This window comes from Microtus oregoni, unplaced genomic scaffold (assembly GCF_018167655.1).
Source record: "Microtus oregoni isolate MIOR12 unplaced genomic scaffold, Mior012 000000F_ref0000247, whole genome shotgun sequence".
In the NCBI taxonomy this organism is placed as follows: Eukaryota; Metazoa; Chordata; class Mammalia; order Rodentia; family Cricetidae; genus Microtus; species Microtus oregoni.
Window position 1 is genome coordinate 5,066,365 of NW_024543059.1, and position 22,052 is coordinate 5,088,416.

The window sequence follows — 22,052 nt, forward strand, 5'->3', positions numbered from 1 at the left end:
TGCCTTTTATCATTTTTCTGCTATTACAAATTGTTCTAATTTCAACAGACAGTTGTAATGAATAATGGCAAATAAGTAATGGAAGCTTTTAGCAGAGCCCACAGTAAGTTATCAAAACTTAAAATATGCAGGGAGGAGTCATTCTGGAAAGGAGAATTACACAGAATTATACAAAGCTACACCTAATATTTTTCTTTGATCCTGGCTTCTAAAGTGGTACAAGATATTAAGAAAACACATCAGGTCCAGAGAACTCTAATTAATCTTGTCAGCAGATGTGGCAGGGCAGATTGCTGCAGAAACTTGCATCTTGATGAGACGTCCCCCATTTGCTCTATCAGTGAGAAGCAGTGGTGACCCCAGGGATCTCAAGCCATTACTGGAGTTTTACAGTACAGTTCACGCTCATTGAATGCCCTCCTTGTGCTTGGGGGCACTAAATATTTAACTAACTGTGACCACTGTGGTGTGGAGAGAGAAGCAGCTTTTAGAGCATGTTTTATGCACAATATTGAAGAAAAAATATAACATTCAAAAAGTCTGCATCCTTGGCTTGAGGTAGAACAAATGGTCAGGGGAAAACACAATTTGTGTTTAGTTCCCTTAATTGAATTAGATTACAAATCTTTCTAAATATACATATGCATCATATCCTACAGTAGCTAGAGTAAAATGTGAAGCATTATAGGCATTAATGCTACCATTAAAATTTAATGTGCACAATGTGGCTGACAATTCATCATTCCAATCTTTGTAACCAGAGTAGAGAAGGCAAAAAAAAAAAAAATTCAATCTTGAAACAGCAGTTACATTATCTTTTCATAGCATTTCAAATAGACATACCTACTGTAAATTTGAGTTGAGTGTGGGGTGGTTAGTACCAACTCAGAGTTCTGTTTTGGTTGGATTGATTCATTCTCATTTAGTTTGGCTTGAGAAAAATCATTTCATATAAAGTTGAATTATAGGTTTTGTTCACATATTTTAGTCATGCATTGAACTTTAGGAACCTCCGGGATTAACCAGGTTGTGGCATCATGCTACTTTAGATCATGATATGACTTGCAGAAGTAATTAAGAAAAAACAGTTCAATGAAAAGTGAGAAGTGTTTCTTTGATCAGAAGAATAAAATGGCACAGAGAAAAAACAAGCTAAACTCGTAACTTTTAATCCAGGCAATTCATGAGTGTGGTAGAGAGGGATGGGACTGCAGGAGTATGGATTTTATCTTATATATGGTTCCTATTCCTATCATCACTCTTTCAATTATCGTGAGGTTTGACTGCTTGCTTCTAATAGAACAAAAGTCTCCTCGAGGCTCAAGGTAATGCTTGCTAACCACCATGTCCTTATGTATTTGTGATATTGTACCCTAGTTTGACTATATTTATATGTTTAATTATAAAGAATATAGACTTGATTTAGTGATAAAGAGAATATATTTGGATCATGGAATACATCATTCATAATAGTTATTTTTTATTTGTTTGTTTTTTTGCTTGTTTCAATACAGAGTCCATTTCATGGCTCAAGCAAGCCTCAACACTCATATTCTTTGACAAGCAAAAACCTGGCCAATTCTCTTTAGAATACTTTAAATAAGAAATAAAGATAAATTATTTTAGAAAACTTCCAAAATACAGCCCTGTGAAATATTTGTCATGGTCTGGATCTTGAAAAGTCAGGTTTTTGCCATTTAGAGAATGCGGATATCCAGTTCAGCCCTTCACACACTCATGAAATTAAAGTAACTACCTGATTTGAGGCTACAGTGTTATTTGTTTGCTTTAATGATATTTGCTCTATACGAGAAATGCTTGAAGCCATTCCGTACTTTTTCAGAACAGAGCAAAGATGTGCATTTTAGTTCATCCCACAACACAATAGTACACATGAATAAAAGGGTTTGAGTGACCTCACTAGTTTTCACATTAGCAAAATTAAAAAAAGTAACAATTTACATTATTGCTATCAGTTGTGAGAAGTTGTTTATTATAACATTGTATGATTTAATATTTGTCTAGGCCACTACTTTATATTTTTACAAGGACTTGTTTGATTATTTTATAAGACAATCACTGTCAAATATTAGTATTTTTGTATAATTAGGAATTCTGCTTTTATTCTTTGGATATCACCCCCATACACACATTTTTTAGGTTTTGACCAATCTGTCCATCTGCTTCATTCTGAGCTACTTTTTTTCTTTTCTTAGAATCATCTACAGAATGAATGGGTCCTTGCGCCACAGCTCTTCCTCATACACATAGCAATCTAGCTCTGCCGGGCCTGGGGGAATTTCAATCAGTGTCACACAGTTAAATTAGGACAGGGGTAACATCCACAGTGGCAGGCCAGTAGAAGATGTGTGACCCTACACATATCGATTATGATTTGCAGACTATAAATGTAAGCCAAGGTTTTCTGTTTTGATTTTCACTAATTATATCTATGTCACGTTCCTCTGTGTATCTGGTCTACGCCAGTACAACATCTTATCAATGACTTAGTCAGACAGTGATCTGAACAGGCTCCCAGATAAAGAGGCAACCTTCTAATCTCTCAGGTAGGCACCAGTGTGGAAGGGATGACAGATGACAGAAGGAAGGAAATCTAGGTGTTTTTTTTTTTTAAATTCTTACTCAGTCATATAACATTAGTTACTTTCCTATTGATATGATACAATGCTATGACCAATGCAGCTTAGAAAAGAAAGTACTTAACTAGGCTTACAGTTCCAGAGGGTTGGAATCATTGATGGATTAACAAAGGCATAGATGGTGTCAGGAACAGATGAGATCTCATATCTCTAACTGCAAGCAAGAGGCAGAAGCATGATGAGAATGTGCCCCAGTGACACACCTCCTCCAACTAGAAGGCCACACTTTCTAATCCTTCCTTAACAGTTCCACCAACTACCGACCCAGTAACCCAACACATGAGATGATCAGGACCATTCTCCTTAAGGCATCATAGCCATGGACTGAGAGAAATGTCTAGATATGTACTTCTGACAGGGCCTGAAAGAAAAGAACCACTAGCCTAGTTTTGCACATGTAGAAGGTGAGATTCAACATGAGTTACAAAATAACCAAGAAAAACCTTCTGAATTTGAGTAGAAATATCCATGGATTCAAAATCCAAACACCTAGATATCAATATCGACACTATACTTGGGTGGCACTCTCTACTCTTTTCTCTGTACCAAGGTCTTTTAGCTTAGAGAACTTTGATAAATTGGCATATGATCCCCACGTAAATATAAAATGCCAGTTTCTCCATTCACACCTACAGAATCCATTAGATCAGACACTCATCCACAAATGCCGAGACATCAGAATGAGAATTAAGCTATGAGACAGACACACCCTCTACCTTTTGGCACAGACGGTACTTAGAGTTTCTGCCAAGTATAGAACTGGTGTTAAATGCTGCTAAAACAAATAAAAAAATTATGAAAAATGTCATCACTCAATCACCAACCTCATAATCTTCTACAAGTAACAGGAGCTAAGTCATTAATTGTGGTACAGATTCTTAAACTTGACCCAACTTACATCAAAATAATAATCTTCCATTCTTGTCCAGTCTCATCTTAATTTGTTCCTATATAAAACTATAGAGAAATTATATCCCATAATAACCAATCAAGGGACTTATCAATGTTGCAAAGTAAGCTCGTGACATTTTATTTTACAAGATTTAACTAATGACAACACTATTCAGAATGTACAGCTTTTAGCTGCCTGGATCCTGGCATTTTGACACCTAATTATGCCACTTTGATCCATGTGTGCTTTTCTCACAAGCAAGTGTGTATACTTTAGGCCCTAGACTATAGACTCTTCTCTTATGAAACATAGGTAGATAAAACTTTCAGGAAAACATTATAAAAAGTAGGCCCATTAATTTTGACTAGAAAATACCCACTAAGGTTCATGCAGTCCAGTCTTGGTCCCTGGGGTAGTTTTTATTGAAACATGATGTGTTGTGAGAACTGAAGGAACTAGTAGGTGGAGGCCTGGGGAAATACACTTCAAACGTGTCTTGCCCAGAGTCATGGGCCAGTAGCAATGGATCCAAGCTGCCATTGACCAATGTCTATAAAACTGTGACCCAAAATAAATAATGTCCAAGTCTCACCCAGTTACAGACATGAAAAAGATAATATAGATTCAAAATTTGGGACGGGTCCTATATATACAAAGATTAATATTAACTTAATTCAATCTACAGCTATGCATTATCCATTGCACTCACTCTTGTTGGTTTGTTGGTTTAAAATTCACCACACCCAGGATATTAGATCTTCATTCCCATTTCATAAATGAGGAAAGCAAAGAGAGGGGAAGTTAGATCATTTTCACAAAACCACACTTGCAATAAAACTTAACTTTCTTAAGTGAATTTATTCTATTTCTGTGTGTATGTAGTACCATTATCATAAAGAAAATCCTGGACAGTAGAATATAAAATGACTATCATAACCCACTCCTTGCTGACACTAACAGCTTCTTTAGTATTGTACGCATGTGGCTCAGGAAAACGCATTTACACACAAAACTGAAAAATAAATCACAAAATATTTTCACAACTTGCTGTTTCCTTAAGACCGTATGACCAGCTGTGCAAGTGGCTACTATTACAGAATTTTATATTAAAATACTTTATACTAAAACCTTCACCACAATATGACTTCAGGGCTATCAAACATCTCCATCCCTTACTTCTGAAAAGATAAACCTAGTTTAATATTAGTTACATAAAAATAATTAGAAATTAATCACAGAAATGTGCCAAACGGACTCAAAATCCTACCCCATGAATATTTTTTCAGCAATATGTAACATATTGCTACTCTATGCACAATAACTAGGAAGGGGAAAAAAACCTAAATGTCCCTCAACTGGTGAATAGAAAGCAAAATTGAGTGAAGCCATGCACAGGGATGTGCGTGATCAGTTTATATATGTTATAAACAGCTGACATTACAATGAGCCCTTATCATTGATATTTGGATGGAAAGCACTTGTGAAAAAGTTATAAAATATATTCATGGGAATTTTTGGGAATTTTATCAACATTCTACCTTCTCATTTTGTGTAATTTTCTTTTATAATTCTCTCCATTTCAGTGTGGTTATAATTAATAAGTCAGCTGCCATTTCATTATGTCATGACATCGGTAAAAATCACTCTCGACAATCACCAACCTTCAACATTCCTAAAATCATTAGTTTTACTTCCAGGTATGCCTTCTTATGTCAGACAAACCTGCAGAAAACATTAAACATTGCTTCATGAGTTATGCTGCTATTGCAGCTAATATTTCTGTCTAGACAACAAATCATTGTTTAAATATAAAACCCTGCTCTTGATGCACAAGTTAGGGCCAAGTTAAGAGACTCAGTGAACATTTCACTTTGATTTCATGTTATCACAACCTCTATCATTAAAGCACTAAAGAAAGAAGCTCCTTCCCCTCCCAAAGCCGAAGCTAAAGTGAAGACCTTGAAAGCCAAGAAGGCAGTGCTGAAAGGCGTCCGCAGCCACAAAAAGAAGATCCGCACATAGCCCACTTTTCGGCGGCCCAAGCTAAGGGACTCAGTGAACATGTCATTTTGATTTCACGTTATCACAACCTCTATCACTAAAGTGGCCCAAGACCCTGCAGCTACGAGGGCAACCTAAATACCCCTGGAAGAGCGCGCCCAGGAGGAACAAGCTTGACCTCTATGCCATCAACAAATTCCCCCTGACCACTGAGTCAGCCATGAAGAAGATAGACAACAACAGCACACTTGTGTTCATTGTTGACGTCAAGGCCAACAAACATCAGATCAAACAGGCTGTGAAGAAACTCTACGATACTGATGTGGCCAAAGTCAACACCCTCATAAGGCACGACGGAAAAAAGAAGGCATATGTTCGGTTGGCTCCTGATTATGTTGCTCTGGATGTTGCCAACAAAATTGGAATCATCTAAACTGAGTTCAGCCGGCTAATTCTAAATATACGCTTTTTCACCATAAAAAAAAAAAAAAGTCCTCTCTTTGCTCAGAGTGACATTTTCTTTCTCCAGTCTGGGAAACACTGACTCATTCTTCAAAGATCGTCTCCTACTTCCTAACATGAGGAATCGCCTGCTCTGTAGTCAGCATTCCTGTAGTAGTATTGTAAAAAGGAGTGCGTTTCATTCTATCAATCTGAGACTACATTTGCAGTGAATGGAAATGGTTCTGTCACTCCAAACAGACTGAACTCTCCCCAAGTAAAAGGAATGTGGTATCATCAGTCGAATGTCTCAAAGTCATATCACTGGGCTTTTCTAATATGATACAATAAAAGTATTTATTTATGTATAATTCTTATTTATATAAAAATAAATATTTATTATTTCTATTAACATTTTAATAATTTCTATCTATTTTTTCAGCCAGCAATATAATTTACCTCTTTTTTAAACTCCCTGTTTAAACTATAGTGTGTATGTACACCATTTTCATTAGCTATACTTTCATTGATTTCTATGCTGGTTCCATTATTTTGACTGTATGGAAACATCTATTTTAAAACTTGGATGTGCAGGTAGGTATCTCTGAGCTGTGCCTACTGGGATTCCTAAGATTATGTATCTAGAACCGTTACTACCTGGATCATGTAGATGTTTTTTTTTAATATATTTATAATTTTTAAAAAAGAAAACAAACTATCTTTTTTCATTATACATACCAATTATGTTCCCACTCCCTCCCCTCCTCCCATTTTCTCCATGTACCCTACCACTCCACCCTCATCCACTCCTTAGAGAGGGTTAGGCACATTGCTTTGTGGAACATCCAAGGCCCTCCCTTCTCTATCTAGACTGAACAAAGTATCCATCCAAAGAGAATGGGTTCCCCCAAAATCCAGTACACACAGTAGGGATAAATCCTGGAGCCACTGCCAGTGACCCCTCAGTCTGCTCCAGCCATGCAACTGTCAACCACATTCAGAGGGAGTAATTTGATCCTATGCTTCTTCCTCCCCAGTCTGGCTGTTCCTTTAGTAGATTGCTAAGGAATCTCCATACCAGCTGCCATAGAGATAGTACCACTTTGTCTTCCCACAGCGCCAGCATTATCTGTTGTTTCTATCTTCATTTCCCCAAGTAGCCATTCAGATTAGCATGAGATACAGGATCAGCATGGCTTTATTTTGCACCTCCCTAATGGCTGGATAATTTTGTACATTTTCAATACTCTTTGGCCATTTGTAACTCTTCTAATATCTTACTATGACACTCAAAACAGACAATGATGCAGCAAAATAGAAATGATTGCTTGAAGCCTTGAATCGTTATGTAAAAGTTATCCTTTATTCTAAAAAACAAAACAAACATGGGAGCTATCAGAACTATGAATGATAAAGAGAACGTGAAATAAACATAATACGGTCTCATCATAAATAAACCATATTGAAGACAAAGCCACAAAGCAAAGGGGTAGCCAGCAGGGGATGGTGATTATATATCGGATAGACATGTAAAAAAGGAAGGATTAAAACCATGTTTTCCTTAGCAACTACTACTCATCACCCAGTACACAAGGAATGCTGTCTTTGCTTGTGTATTCTATACAACCCTTGTGGGTTACATATAATTCCAGTGGTTCTGGTAAGGATGATGTTCAGGCAGATGACAAATCTGCCTGCTACATCATCATGTGGCAAGGGATTTCAAAGTTCAAACAGGGGTTGTGTAAAGTAAGGATGGAATTTCCCCTCTGTAGGTCTTCATTGCCAAATATCAGAAACCTGTACAAAACAACCTGGCGTAAGTATTGGTAAGATTTGTAATGGGCATGCCTAACTGAATCAGGGACAGGGCCGGATGCCCAGACATGGGAGCGACTTAACATCATTCTCTCAAATGTATTTAAATTAAATGCAACCTAAAATTTCACTTATCCACCTCAAGCAGTTCTGGGGATTATCAAACAAACACAAAGGGCTTTGGATGGCTAAGCTTTGTTTTGCTTCTGTGACTCAATGAGGAGGGAGAGTCTCTTTATCAAACAGTGTTAAAGCAAAAGGCTTTCTTCCTTGCCAGGAGAGTGACTTCAATAATTACCAAAAGGAGCTGGAGACAGGAGCTTCTCCAATTAACTTCCGTTACAAAGTGCTGCTGACTGCTTGCCTGACAACCACGCACAGATGGAGGGAAAGGAGAGCATACTAGAATCTTTATTAATTTTTTTTTTTGCATTTCATAGTTCACAGATATTAAAGGCAGTGTCAAGAGCAAATCCGAAGGGAGGAATTGATTTCTTTAGCATTGAGTATGTGGCAAAAGCCACTTCCGAGTCATTACAAACAAGTCAGAAGAACTTTAATATTATGTTCTGCTTCTTGGTATCCAAATCAAACTTTTTCCCCCCTTTCAGATGATTCCACTCTGAGAGTCTTCACTGCTAAAAAAATAATGGTTAGTTGACCCAATTTCCTTAAATCAAGCATTTGCAACCACTAAGGTGATAGCTCTTGTAAATTCTGTGACTCTGGTCAGTTGCTAGCTTTAAGATTATCATGGAGCGTGAGGGCAAAGCAGTCACCAGACAAGTGAAAGAGCCTGGAGAAAATGACATAGAATGGAAAGAAATTGCTCGATTGCCAAAGGGGCCTTGTCATAGTGTAGGAAAGACTCCCAGGAATCAGTTAAATAGCACCTACCTGTGCTAGTACTCCCTCGAGACTATTGGCTCCCCTTTCCAGTTTGATTTTAATATTTACGACTTTCCTGATAAGTGGAGACAGTTGTTATAACCAAGTAAAAAAATGAAAAAAAAAACTGCAGAAAAGGAAGCTATTAACTTGCTCAAGTATAAACAACCTGTTACTGGGACTGAACAGTGCAATCAATTCCATGTTGTGCTCATCTAAAAATGTACAGACTTAGCGAAGATGGCAAAATAGTTGCAATGTCTACATATGTCACTGAGAAAGTGCTGTGTGTACACATAAATATATGGACGTTATGGGCACGTGGGTGCACATGGATATATATATACATATATACATATATATATATATATAATCACAAACATGCCTACATATAGACAGGTGCATGTGTTTACACTCATGCACATGTGCATGAAGAAATGTTAACTGGATAACCTAATATAAACCTCATCTAAATTTCCCCTGGATTTTTATCCATTGACTCTTTCCCAGCACAACCTTTACTCTGCTGACGGAAAATCTTAGCCAACTACCATACCTCCTATATATTAATTAGTAGAATCTTACAATTTTCAATTTTATAATCATTGAAAGTTCTCCTGTTTCACCCGATGCTTCATGCTTCCCTTTTATCTATATTTTATTTAACATAGCCAAATTAATTTCATTTTTCTGTGCTTTATAAGTTATTGTTGAACTAATGTATTTCAGTATTATATTGTAGATGTGAGTAGTGGAAGTTCAATTCAGGTATTTCCTGTGGGCTTGTGACATGTCTCCTGGGTTGTTCTTAACACTTTGCTACTTTCTAGCATTGCAAGATACTCCATGATTGGCTCATACTCATCTTGTCACAGTCCTGGAAAAAGCTTCATCCCTGTGGGTCCCTATTTCATGAAAGCGAAGCAACATAGTAAGCCAGAGGAGACGGTTTGAATTCAAGTGAAGCAGGTGTCACTCTGACCAGAAAATAGATTATCTTGTGAAACAATAACCTCCACGTCAAAGGAGTTCTGTGAGAAAGCAGAATAAGAGCAAAGAATTTCATTCAAGTAGGAAATTGTATGTTACAGATTTTTAAATCATTCTGCCGTGGCTGACATGCTTAGTTTTTAATTAGCCAGTGTACTTAACAAAATTCATGAGAAAAACAACCAGCTTGGTCTAGAATTTCTGAGGATTTTTGAAGCGTGAACCACTTTTATAAGTTTAGTATTATTTACAACTTTATCACCAATCTCTTTTTCCTCAATTCTGGGGTATTAGGACTTCAAAATTAATTGGTAATTTCCAAAAGAAATGGGCTCATCACTATCCTCTTTGGAGTCACATTCATGCTACTGATGGGAAGGTTGTATTCTGTGAATGAATAGAGAAGGCATGGCTGAATGCATGAGAGAATACATGGTTGGAAAGAATTTTTTTTTCTCCTGAGTGCCATAGATCATTTTAGCTGTCTCTGATTTGATAAAAATCACATCAAAAGGCAATGACATAGCCAAGGACATGGCGTTCTGAAAGTATAATCCCAGAATGCTTCTACTGAATTCCTGTTTCATTTCAGTTCACAAATTACCTCGTGGGGATCATTTATTCATTCAATGATATTATCTTTATTGCCTTATATTCTAGATATTTTGGGTGCGGGAATTTGCTTTTACAGTCCGCAGGGAGAGATGTTAATCAGGTAATGAAATTTGTGATTACAAACCTAGTAAATATTAGGAGGGGAATGATGATGATCAGATACAGAATGAGGAGTTGTGAACAAATCGCTTGCAAAGCACCTGAAGAGACCAAGGTTGAATATAATGGAGATTTACTGATGTGGCCACTACAGGGTAGTGATCAGTGGGGAAAAGAAGCAGGAATGTCAGGCTGAGATGGATATGCAAGTAGGTAAGAGAGGTAGAGACAAGACTAGGGAGGCTACGATGAACAGAGGACAGTGAAATTGTCCCTGAGAATGGAGCTGGAAGATCTAGTCAGACTTTTGGGCACAGTTAGAGGTATTTTATTTTAATAAAAATGTAAAGGTGCCAGGGTGGGATTAAAGGTGTGGTGGTGCACGCCTTTAATCACAGCACTACGGAATCAGAGGCAGGTGGATTTCTGTGAGTTCCAAGTTATCCTGGTATACAGAGCAAGTTCCAGGACAGGCTCAAAAGCTACACAGAGAAAACTTGTCTTGAAAAACCACAATAATAATAATAGTAATAATAATAATAACAACAACAACAACAATAATAACACAATAACAAAGTAAGGGTAATTAACAAAAGATACAAAATATAGCATTTACTCTTCTCTTTCAAAAGAGACAGAAGTATGATTGCCTTGTGTATATCATGTAAAAGAATACTGTATTGTGTTGTTTAAACAGTAGTAAGACTTTCATGCTGAACAAAACATTCCTTAAGTATCTAGAAAGTGATCATATATTGTATACTGCATAGTAATACAGTACATTAGCTATAAGGAAGGAACAGTTCCTGACGTTAAAGACTATTCCATTGTGCTAAAATCTATTCTACCCAAAGTAAACAAGGAGAACAGCTTTTGCAAGCAAAAGTTTCAGATTTTGAGGGTTACCCAAAATCTCACAATTATACAAGAAGACACGCAGTAGGAAGCATAAAATTTAAAAAAAGAGAGAGAAAAGAAGAGAAAATCCAGGAAAGAGGGATATGACAGAAATTAAGGGGCAGAAGTGTTTTAAGTAAGAAGTCTTCCTCAAGCTGATACATAGTGGCCAAAAAAAATCAAAGAGAAATGTCGCTTACTGTTGAGCAACATAGAATTCAGTGGGATCCCTCCTTCTAAAGGATGGAAGCAGATGACCCCTTGTATCAGAGAAGGGGAAGGAGGCTCAAAGGGAGAAAGAGGAAAATTAAAGATAAAATGTCTGAAAAGTTTGATACTCAATAGGGCTAATGAGTCTGTAACTGTTAAGCATAAAATTTAGAAAGTGTATGTTTTGCTTATGAAGAAAGAGAGTTTGAGCATATTCTACTGTCGGTGGGAAGGTTAGAGCAAAAAAAAAGAAAGTAGAAATTATAAAAGACAAATAATGTGACTAAATTCAAAATGTAGCAGAAAGGCTAAGGATGTCAGTCAACAATGGAAAACAAGTTGGGCCACTGGGACCACTCCCCACTTAGGAGACTTGAAAGAAACTGTGGAGGAAGACGAGTTGTAAAGCGGTTGACCAGCAGTACGAAGCCCTGTTTCCATCTCGCTCAGCACATAAACTGGACCTGGTGGAGAGTATCTGTCATCCCAACCCTGGAGAACCACAGGTAGCAGGTTCAGACATTTAAGCTCACCCTCAGCTCCACGGTGAGTAGGACCCCAGCCTGGGCTAGTTCAAAGTGACTCTCAATTTTCTTTTTGATGAAATAAATAAAGTGAACAAGGGCATAGGTACTGGGTAGAACATAAATTTTATGAGGGTAAAGAATTATAGCTGGTTTATTTTTTAAGAGGATGGGGCTTACTTATCTGTTCTGTGTAAGGGAAAATATTAATTAGTGGGAGAGACGCAGAAATTTATAGGACACAGAGAAGGTATGATGGGTATCATTTTTACAATCGTGATGACAAAATATCAGACGGAATTGACATAAGGAAAGGAAAATTTTATTTGTTCATGAATTAATTCAATCGTTTATGTTAAGGAGGATTACTGGACGACTCATATCACAACTGATAAGAAGAAAAGGGACACTCCAGCCCTTTGCAGGTTTTCTCATTCTTCCCTCATTTTGCTCTGTTTGAGACCACAGCCTCTAGAACCGTAGCACAGATACTTAATTTCCATGCTAATTGTTACAGAGGATGATACCCATGTACATCATATGAGGGAAAGCTAGGTGAGGATGCTCATAGTGTAGTGGACAGGAAGCAGGGGGAAGGGAGTTGGCAGCCCTCTTTCATTTCCCCTTGTATTCTGTAGGCATTCCAATGGGGCTCATGGAATGATGCCACCCATATTGATGGCATGTCTTTCCCTTTGAAAATCTTCTGTTACTATCCTCAAAGATACATTTTGGGGTATACATGAATCTTCTAGGTCATGCCAAACCCCATCAAGTCAACAATGAAGACTTGCTGTCACAGAACAATCTTCTCAAGGCATGCAAGAGAAAGACCACAATGAAAGAGGAATTTTAAGCAGTGGTGAGGGCCAGTCAGTCACAAACCTGACATATCACAGAGACACCAGTTACCCTAGACAGCATTTTAAAACTGTTACACTAAAACCTGCAAAAAAATTTCTTACTACCATCCAAAAAGTAAGAAAGTTTACTTAGAGAATGAAAACCAGACTTGGGGCTAAAGATATAAATCGAAACGGTGTGAAGAATTCAGAAGAAGGATGTGGATGCAGAATTGTTTCTTAATTTTTAGTATCATAATACTGCAGATCGAGCCATGGGTCTGTTCCGTACAAGGAATCATCTATTCTTCACTTCTTTCTGTTTATCCCTTCTTACTTTATTTCTGTATTTTGTTCTTTATTCCGGTCCTTTATTTTCTTATATCTTCTAATACTTCTTTCTTTTCCTCCACATGGACCAAGGAATCACTTCCAATCCTAGCTATGTTATTTGGGAAACTTTAACAAAGTATCTTTGCATGGATTACAACATAGTCGAAATAATTTCAGAAGTGCTGGCAGTAGGAACAGGCATAAGTATTGAATTTGCTACGTCAACAAGTGTTATTCAAATCCAAAAGGCAGGAAAATTAATTTCTCCTGAAGATATACCTCCCATTTAAAGATTCACTAGCTTGGTAGCATGCATAGATGTAGCACAAACTGCAAAACAAGAAAGAGGTATTCCTCGACCCTCTCCAAATGTCTACAGCCTGGTCGATAGTCAGTGTGTCTCCAGTCCTTCTGTTTGACCGTGTTCCTTGTATATGTCTGTTTCCTCTGACAAAGGGATGCATTTTTGTTTCCCAATAAAATTAACGTGAGGGGAATGAGGGCCAGGTCAGGAGTCTCCTAACACTGTTCCCTCTGTGTAAAGATGTAAATAAGTGACCGTTCCCCATGCTCTAGTGAAATTGCTTGTGAGATTACCCGTGTAAATTTCATACAGAGAAAAAAACACATAGCCCCTGGTACCCTGGAACCAACTTACTTCATTGCCCCACAGCAGAAATTTATCAAATGCCTTTAACTCAAGCATCAGCAGTCCACATTAAGTTGAATTGAATGATCTCAAGTGACCACAGGTTTTGTAATAATTTTTTATACCTAATACTTTATATAAAGCAGAAAATTTGTTCTGCCAAAAACAAGTTCTAAGTTTAGGCTGTCTCTGGGTCATAATTCTTCCCTCAACTGTCAGGGGAAATTTTTATATTCACAGTAAGAAATGAAATAACCTTCTTAATCATTGAAAAGGTTCTGGGGAGACTGGTGAACCACATGTTTGATAGCTAGGATATCTTCAGTAAGATAACAGTTATGCTATCTGAGAGAAAAGAGGGGTCATTTTAGTTAGGACAAATTCTAGCCTTTGACATGCGTAAGTAACCCTTACAACTACTTCTGACATTTTCTTCTTTATCTTTAGGAGGTATCCAGCACAAAGTGTACAGGCATTTGAGCCCATACTGAAAGACTAATGGTTTGGGGTAGAGTTCTAAAGTTTCTAGTACCTTACATCCAGCCAGACTAGAGTCATCATGCAGGTCCTATGCACACCTCCTGGAATCTCTTTATAGATGATAATCATAGTCCAGACAGCAGGATCTGGGCTCTAGGACAAGCCTCCAGTTTCACTGGGCACCAAGGCATCTCTCTTGTAGAAAGAGCACTCACAGACTAGGTAAGTAGGTGCATTTTTAACAGCATTCATTATCTCCCTTGAAGAAAACACTCTTTGTGGAGTATTGGACATGTATGGTGACTCCATTGGATGTTTCCCTCGATAAGAATGAAGCAGTTACATAATTTTATATTTTTTTCTGTCCATTCACGAACACATGCTTACTTTATCAAGTATCCTATTCTATTAGGAGCATACCAAGAAGCATCACAACATAAAACACATAGTAAAGTCCTCTGTCATCTATCATCTTTATTCCATCTTCTGTCGGAAAGGCACTTTTGTAACTTCTATCAACAAGGGCTAAAATAACAGTGCAACCAATCCTCATTCACTCTCTGTCTCCCCAACAGTCTCCTGCTTAGCTTTCCTGTTGACCGAGTTCAACTTGATGTGCGAAAGAAAGGTACTAATGGTGTAGCCTTAGTGCTCAGGCTCTCAGTAGCAAACACGTAGACTGGAATGTCAGGTATATTCAGAGGGGAAAAGGAAGATAGTAGATATGGTGCATGGTGAGAATAAACAAAGAAAAAAATGATATTTCTACTCTGGTCTTCACTTAACATACAATCCTGTGGCAACTCAGTGACAATGAGTCTGGCCTTTTCTGCTCATTCATGTGGTCAAAGTCAAGACAAAAGCAATAGCCACAACAAGGCTAGTTAGATGTAAGCAACATGTAGGAGAATTTCTTTTCACACTACTTATGTCAGCTTTCTTTTGTGCTTTGAGACATCCTACTGGAAATGGCAGTGGCATTTAGCCAAACAAAATCAGCTCAAAAGTAATTTTGTCATGTTCTTATTGATACTAGTTGAGTCTTCCTTTTTAATTAGGCTGAAAGATAATGATATCCTTATGGAATTTTAATTCATTTACCTTCGCATTGCCCTCTCATGCTCTCCTTTAACTTCTTCGAGTCTTTGTGTATGTCTGTATTTTTTTATGATTGTTTTATATTTTTAAATTTCATTTCACATTTCAATCACAGTTCTTCTCCTATGCCCCCTCCTGCCCCCTATCTCCTCCCCCAGCCCCCTCCTGGAAGTAGGAGCAGGGTCTATCCCTGGTGTAAGAGCTTCTCTGAAATTTAATTTATCATTTATAGCAATGAGATTAGTAGCAACTACCATTGTGAATGACACAGAGAATTCATGAAAAAAAAGTGTTTTCATAATGTTTACTAATATTACAAATAAATAACATATATATCAGTAAAAACCATCAATGATATTTGAGAAATTATTCTTTATTACTTACAGACTTGTACATTAATAATTTCTATTTAATTATTAGCATTGTTACTTCATTCAGAGCATTGTGATAATGGACTTAATAAGAGTTTTAATTAAATAATCAACAATGGAATCAAGGCTCAGCAGTCAGAGGATTTTCTTCTAATAAAATCAATTAAAAGTCATGTAATTTTGCATAGTACCACAGTCATATGAAATAAGATACTTAAACTGGATGCTAGAAACACACCCATTAAATCCTGTTGAAAAGGTGTTACAACAACAAAAAAATAAATCCAAATGTATGATGCCTTCCTTGAAAATAAGTCTTGTTCGCTACAAATAAAAGCAAATATTGGTTGAAAATAATCAGTATTGTCATTATATCTTTCACAAAGAGAACATTGGAAGAAGCAATTTCACAAAATGTCCCCTTGACTCACAAGTTCACATTTTTCTACTTCTAAGGCCAAATTTATTTATTTAACTGATCCATAAGTGATTGTAGATTTTTTCCAGATGATTATGTCTGTTCTTAGCCTAGGGTCTTTAAGGTGAACCCAAAAAAGAACTCACTTAAAATAGTTTAACTCGAAAAGGAAATTGGTTAATGTGTTGCGGTTTTTCACAGAGTAGGACACAGAGATCCTGGACTCAGAATTGAGAATGCCAAGATTCAGCAATTCAAGTGTTATCTCTGAGGAAATCCATTCTCTTCCCTCCCTCGAAAGAACTTTCCCCTGTCCTGGCATGGGTGTGGGAACATGAACTCTGGCTTCATCACGCTCTCTCTAGAGCATCTCAAACACTGAAGCCCCAGTGAGCAATGCACACAATATGGAAGGTTCAATATGTCTGAACAGTTTCCTGAAGTTCATCCTGCTGGTGAGTAGTGATGTCATTTTATTCTTGTCCAGAAAACTATTAAAATGATGAGCTAAGACAGAACCATGAATACACGCTAAGACAGAACAGAAATGTGTGTAGGAAAGAGAAGGAGTCTGGAACCTGGGGAAGAACAGCATATTTCGATGAAAAATATTGAAAGCATTGTACCAGTCTGAATTTATTTTGCAACTTCAATATTCTTACTTAAATGTCCACGAAGCTTTTCTTACATAGTACCACTGTATTAGCATTTGCCACTATTCCTTTTATCATAAACATAGCTTCTACTCAAGCGCAGTTTTAGCTTTTAATTTGTAGTTTTATGACCAAAGAACTAAATATTAACTATAAAACTGGAGATACAGCCTAAAAAGGGACCTTGAAAAGCCATTCAACAATAATGTATGTTAATGATTTGAAATGGTTCAACTTTTCACAGAAAGTGATTCTTATGTCTGACTTTCTGCTAGGCGTTGTATTTTAAAGTGCTGTTTGCAAAATAATATTTCTTGAAAGTATTTACTGTTGTACTTGATAATCTCATTCTTATGGCTGCAATGGGCATTTTTAAAAGTTATCAGTTTCTTATTAAATCAATAGTTATATGATATTTTACTGAGACCAGTGCTAAAATAAAGTTTAGAGTTTCAATGTATGTAATCTAAAATTTTTATGAGCATGTTTGATTACTTACATATAATTCCTTGCAGTGTAAATATTCAAAAAAACGTGAGATGGGAACAAGCTATATGGTCTCCGATATAAACAGCAGTACAGCAGATTGTGCCAATTTTTGTTTCCACCCTGCATTTCTCAGAATTTAAAGACATCTGAAAGGCAGAGCCTCACCATCAACAACCTAACTGCTGGAAACAATAGAGCACCTCATTCTTTTATGTATGATTTTAGTAACCATTCATGGTGAATACATTTGAATTGTTGTAATTCATCAGCTATATTTCAGTTCACATTTTGTCTTTCACACCATGAGAAAGTTCCCTTCTCTCTATCTTTCGGTGATGGATTTATACAGTCCAAAACCTTGTCTCTTAAAAATCTTTCTAAAGAGCATGGTCTCTGCTATGCAACTCAATGTGAAAGAAGACTGGGGCATGCTAAAAGCACCGCCAGGAGGGTTCTCAGACTGGGCTGATCACAGGTTCTGGTATACACACCATGCGTGGGCTTGTACTTAGCCTCCTTTGGGCTCATTTAATTCTCTATGAAATGGAGACCGAGGCACTACCTGACATGAGAGGAATCTTTTCTTCTCTTAGATTTGCTCTTTCATCTGTTTCATGACTTACATTTTCCTGTTCTCTACATTCTAGAAATACTTTATTTGGATTTTTACCTAGTTATCATCATCATCATCATCATCATCATCATCATCATCATCATCATCATTATAAGAATTTCTCTGTACAACCATCCTGACTATCCTGGAACTCTCTCTGTAAAATAGGTTGGCCTCAAATACAGAGAAATCCTCCTGCCTCTGCCTCCCAAGTGCTGGAATTAACAATGTGCACCAGCATCCCTGTCTTTGTTTTAATTTTGAAATACTTGAGTGCTCAAGATTTAATGCAGATTCTTGCTAGGCTTGTACTCTACTACTGAATTATATTCTAACTCACTTCAGAATATATAATGCTGCAATTTATGACATTACCCAGCAAGTCCGTTCATGGGCCAATACCCAAAGGAACTAAAATCAGCTACTTGAAGAAATATTTTTGCAACCGCATCCATAGTGTAAGTATTTACATAACCAAATGGAAGGTACAGCCCAAATGTTCACCGGCAGATGGACAGATGAACAAAATGTGGTTCTTATGCAAGGAGAAGAACTTTTAACCTTTCAAATAAATAGAATTCTGGTGTAACACACATTATGAATAAACTTATAAATTGTTTTACTCGGTAAGCCAGACAGAAAATGACAAATTGTAATAATGTGTGTCTTTCACAGTTAAATTGATAGTGACGGAGAGTAGGTTCTGGAGGCAAAAGGTCATGGGTGATGTGGTGTTTAATGGGTTTATATGCCCACTATAATTATGAAAAAGTCATAGAAATATTGGAGCTGGCTACACAACAGTGGGAATTAATGTCACTGAACTGAGTTCTTAAATTCAGTGCAGAGTCAAATTCTGCGTGGTTTATATTTTATAAAAATGTAAAGTAGCTTGTATAATGTTCATATATATTTAAAAAAAAATCCCTCTGCGATCAGGCTGAACCTCAACCGGTAATGTCACCTGCTGTGTACATTTTCTAAGATGTTTTCATATCTATCATCCATCCTATCTGATTATCTGCAAATCTGTGTCGTTCTAATGATCAGCGAGATAAGATGCACACATTACAGAAACCCAAATAAAGGTTCTACTTGATTTTCAATAGTTATATCTTCAAAATGTAATGGGACACTGAGGTGCTTTTTAGCCAGTGTTTATTTATTTTTATAACACAAATTCTGTTAGCAGTCAAGCTATGAATACCATTTTTTTCTGGAAGAGTTATTAAATATTTTATTACGCGAGAAGCCTGATTTTCTTTATTCATTCTCAGCGTCTTCTGAATTTGTAAGAGAGAGATTCAGTTTATACTATAGAATACTAGCTGCCTGACTCCCCAAAAGTCTATTGCTTCAGCCTTCTCTGATGTTTACCTTGCTGAAATACAGTTAAATGCTGTCAATAATAAAGAAACTGGTCAGCAGCCAAAACAGACAAAGACCTTTATCCATCCAGATGTACGAAGATCTTTCATGATCAGTGAATATTTATTCTAATAAAGTTTAAACACCTTACTTACTATCAGCTCACAGATAGAGTTCAATTTTATTAAATAAATGTCGCATCAGATGCCTCTTATATGGACATGATTTGTGTGGAGTTATAGAAAAAGAAAGAAAGAAGGGTGTTTTATAGAAAACAGTATAAAAGAAATAAAGGCTTTTGTGAGAAATTAATTTGACGCTTCTCCCCAAATAATATCTCCACTGATGGAAGCAATGGATTTAATGAATTTACACTCATTCAACAGGGGATGGAGAGCTGAAGTAGTATTAAGAGCCCTGGTTGCTCTTCCAGAGGATCCAGGTTTGATTCCCAGAACCTCCAATGTGGCTGACAACTATCAGTAACTCTAGTTTCAAAGAATCTGGAGGCCTCTGCTGACATCCAGGGGCACCAGGAACACATGTGGTACACAGTGAACACAAAATACTATACACACAGGACAAACAATATTTTTTTAAAAGCCTCGATACTTCCTAAAATAAAATTTGTTCTATGTAATGAACTCATCTTACAATCTAAATACATATCATTCTTTTCTTTCTTGTCACACTCGATCATGTATAGGGAGCTCTACTCTTCCACATATGTCTAAGTACTATACCATGGGCAGAGCTCATTTGTTTGAAGTAAGCTCTTCCAATTGTACAATACAACAACACCTCAGTACTAACTTCCAAGAGTAGATTGCATATTGTTCTGTATTTGATTTCTGTTAATGCCTAAGGGGAGATGCCATTTTCTTTACATTAAATTTAAAATAGATGGAGCAAGAAAAATACACTACCTGCTACATTTATATTCTTACCAGGTGCAGAACATTACTACCGGTTAGGCAATAACACGTAGAATCTACTATTATCATTTTGGAAAATAGATAGAGAGAACTTTTAACTCTGTCTGGGGACAATATGCAATGACAACATACTCATCCCATTATGGTTGTTACAAAAATTCCACCATGGTTAGTGTTTCTCAATACACATCTTGAGAAAGTTATCCCCAATATTTCTCATGCATCTTGAACATGTCTTCTTTATTCTTCTCTTTATTTCATTTTGACATGAAAATTACATGGAACTTGATATACAAAGATAATTAAAGATTCATATTAGATTAATAATGATTTCCCCCCAAAATAAGTATGTTATGGGTTTAAATTAACATTGTGAATTAGGGAAGTATCTTCGTGCAATGAGAAATAACCCTGGATTATTAACACAATGGGCCTGCCATTTTCAAGTCTTTAAGCATTTAATTTGGCCCAAGGACAGTAGATTCCTATTGTTATATATTGCTCACATTATTTTATGCTTCTTAAATTACTAACTACATGTGCACTGGTATAATGAACACAGTGAATAATGAAAATAATTGAGGTAAATTCAGTTTTAGGAGTAATAAATTAGAAAACACATGATCAGCCATTTCAACTTGACTGTTCAAATATAACTTGCAATTCCTTTATTTAAAAAGTTTAAACAAGATGTGTTTTCACATTTGGTCAAGATTTTTTTGATTGTGCAATATTTGCATATACATAGTATTTTAGGGATACAACCAAAGTCTATAAACAACTATATTTATAGTTCATATGTACATTATATTAATAACCTAAAAATAATTTTGTGAATTGCTTTTAGTAGATATATAGTTTGACTATCATCAGTCTTAAGAGATCGAGCATGGAATTTTCTTCAGGCAGCTTATGACAACACTAAAAATGTTAGGTTTAGGAGATCAGATGTGCAGATTGGGGATATCAAATGTATATCTACTAAAAGATTGTTTTCAAAAGCAGAAAATTTGGAGGAAAATAACATAAAATTCTTTTTAAAGAACAAAATTGTACTCAATTTAACAACTCTAAGATTGTTTTCTTCTTTGTCTCATTGTTTCTGAAATTATAGAATGGGGAAAAATTTACTTTACAATTTATATATAAAATATTTTTTAAAGTCACTAACATGTACTTTATTTGAATGCTGTATCTATTACTTCAGTTTCTTTTTTATTAATCCCTTGAAAATTACATAATATATTGGCTGTAATTTCCTCAATCTTTTTGTTTAATCAGAGACAAGGTTTCTCTGTAGCTTTGGGACCTGTCCTGGAACTTGCTTTTGTACACAAGGCTATCCTCGAGATCTGCCTGCCTCTGCCTTTTAAGTGCTGTGATTAAAGGCATGAGCCACCACTGCCCAGCAATAATTTCCTCAATCTTATTGTCACTTGAAACTTCATTTTTATTTATTTGTTTATCTACTTTATTGGATTATTAGATTTGAGAAATATATATATAATACACATTATATTCTACATAATATTTGATATACATGTATTTAAATTTCCTAAAAATAAATTAAAACTGTCTACATCAAGATTTACCTTAAAAGTTTACCTAGATTAAGTGAAATTAATTACTCAAATCAAACAGTAATGACTTACTCAAAGACCATATCATTAAATGATAATCCTACCATTAATATTATTCATTGAAAAAATAATAAACATTAAAACACCTTGCTATGAAGAATGTGTATTTTACATTTATCTTAATAAAC

General features: G+C 36.2%; 1 pseudogene; it reads left to right on the forward strand.

Moving 5' to 3' along the window:
* Positions 1–5,986, forward strand: part of LOC121453190 — a 111,461-nt pseudogene extending 105,475 nt beyond the window's left edge.
* The last annotated feature ends 16,066 nt before the right edge of the window (positions 5,987–22,052 follow it).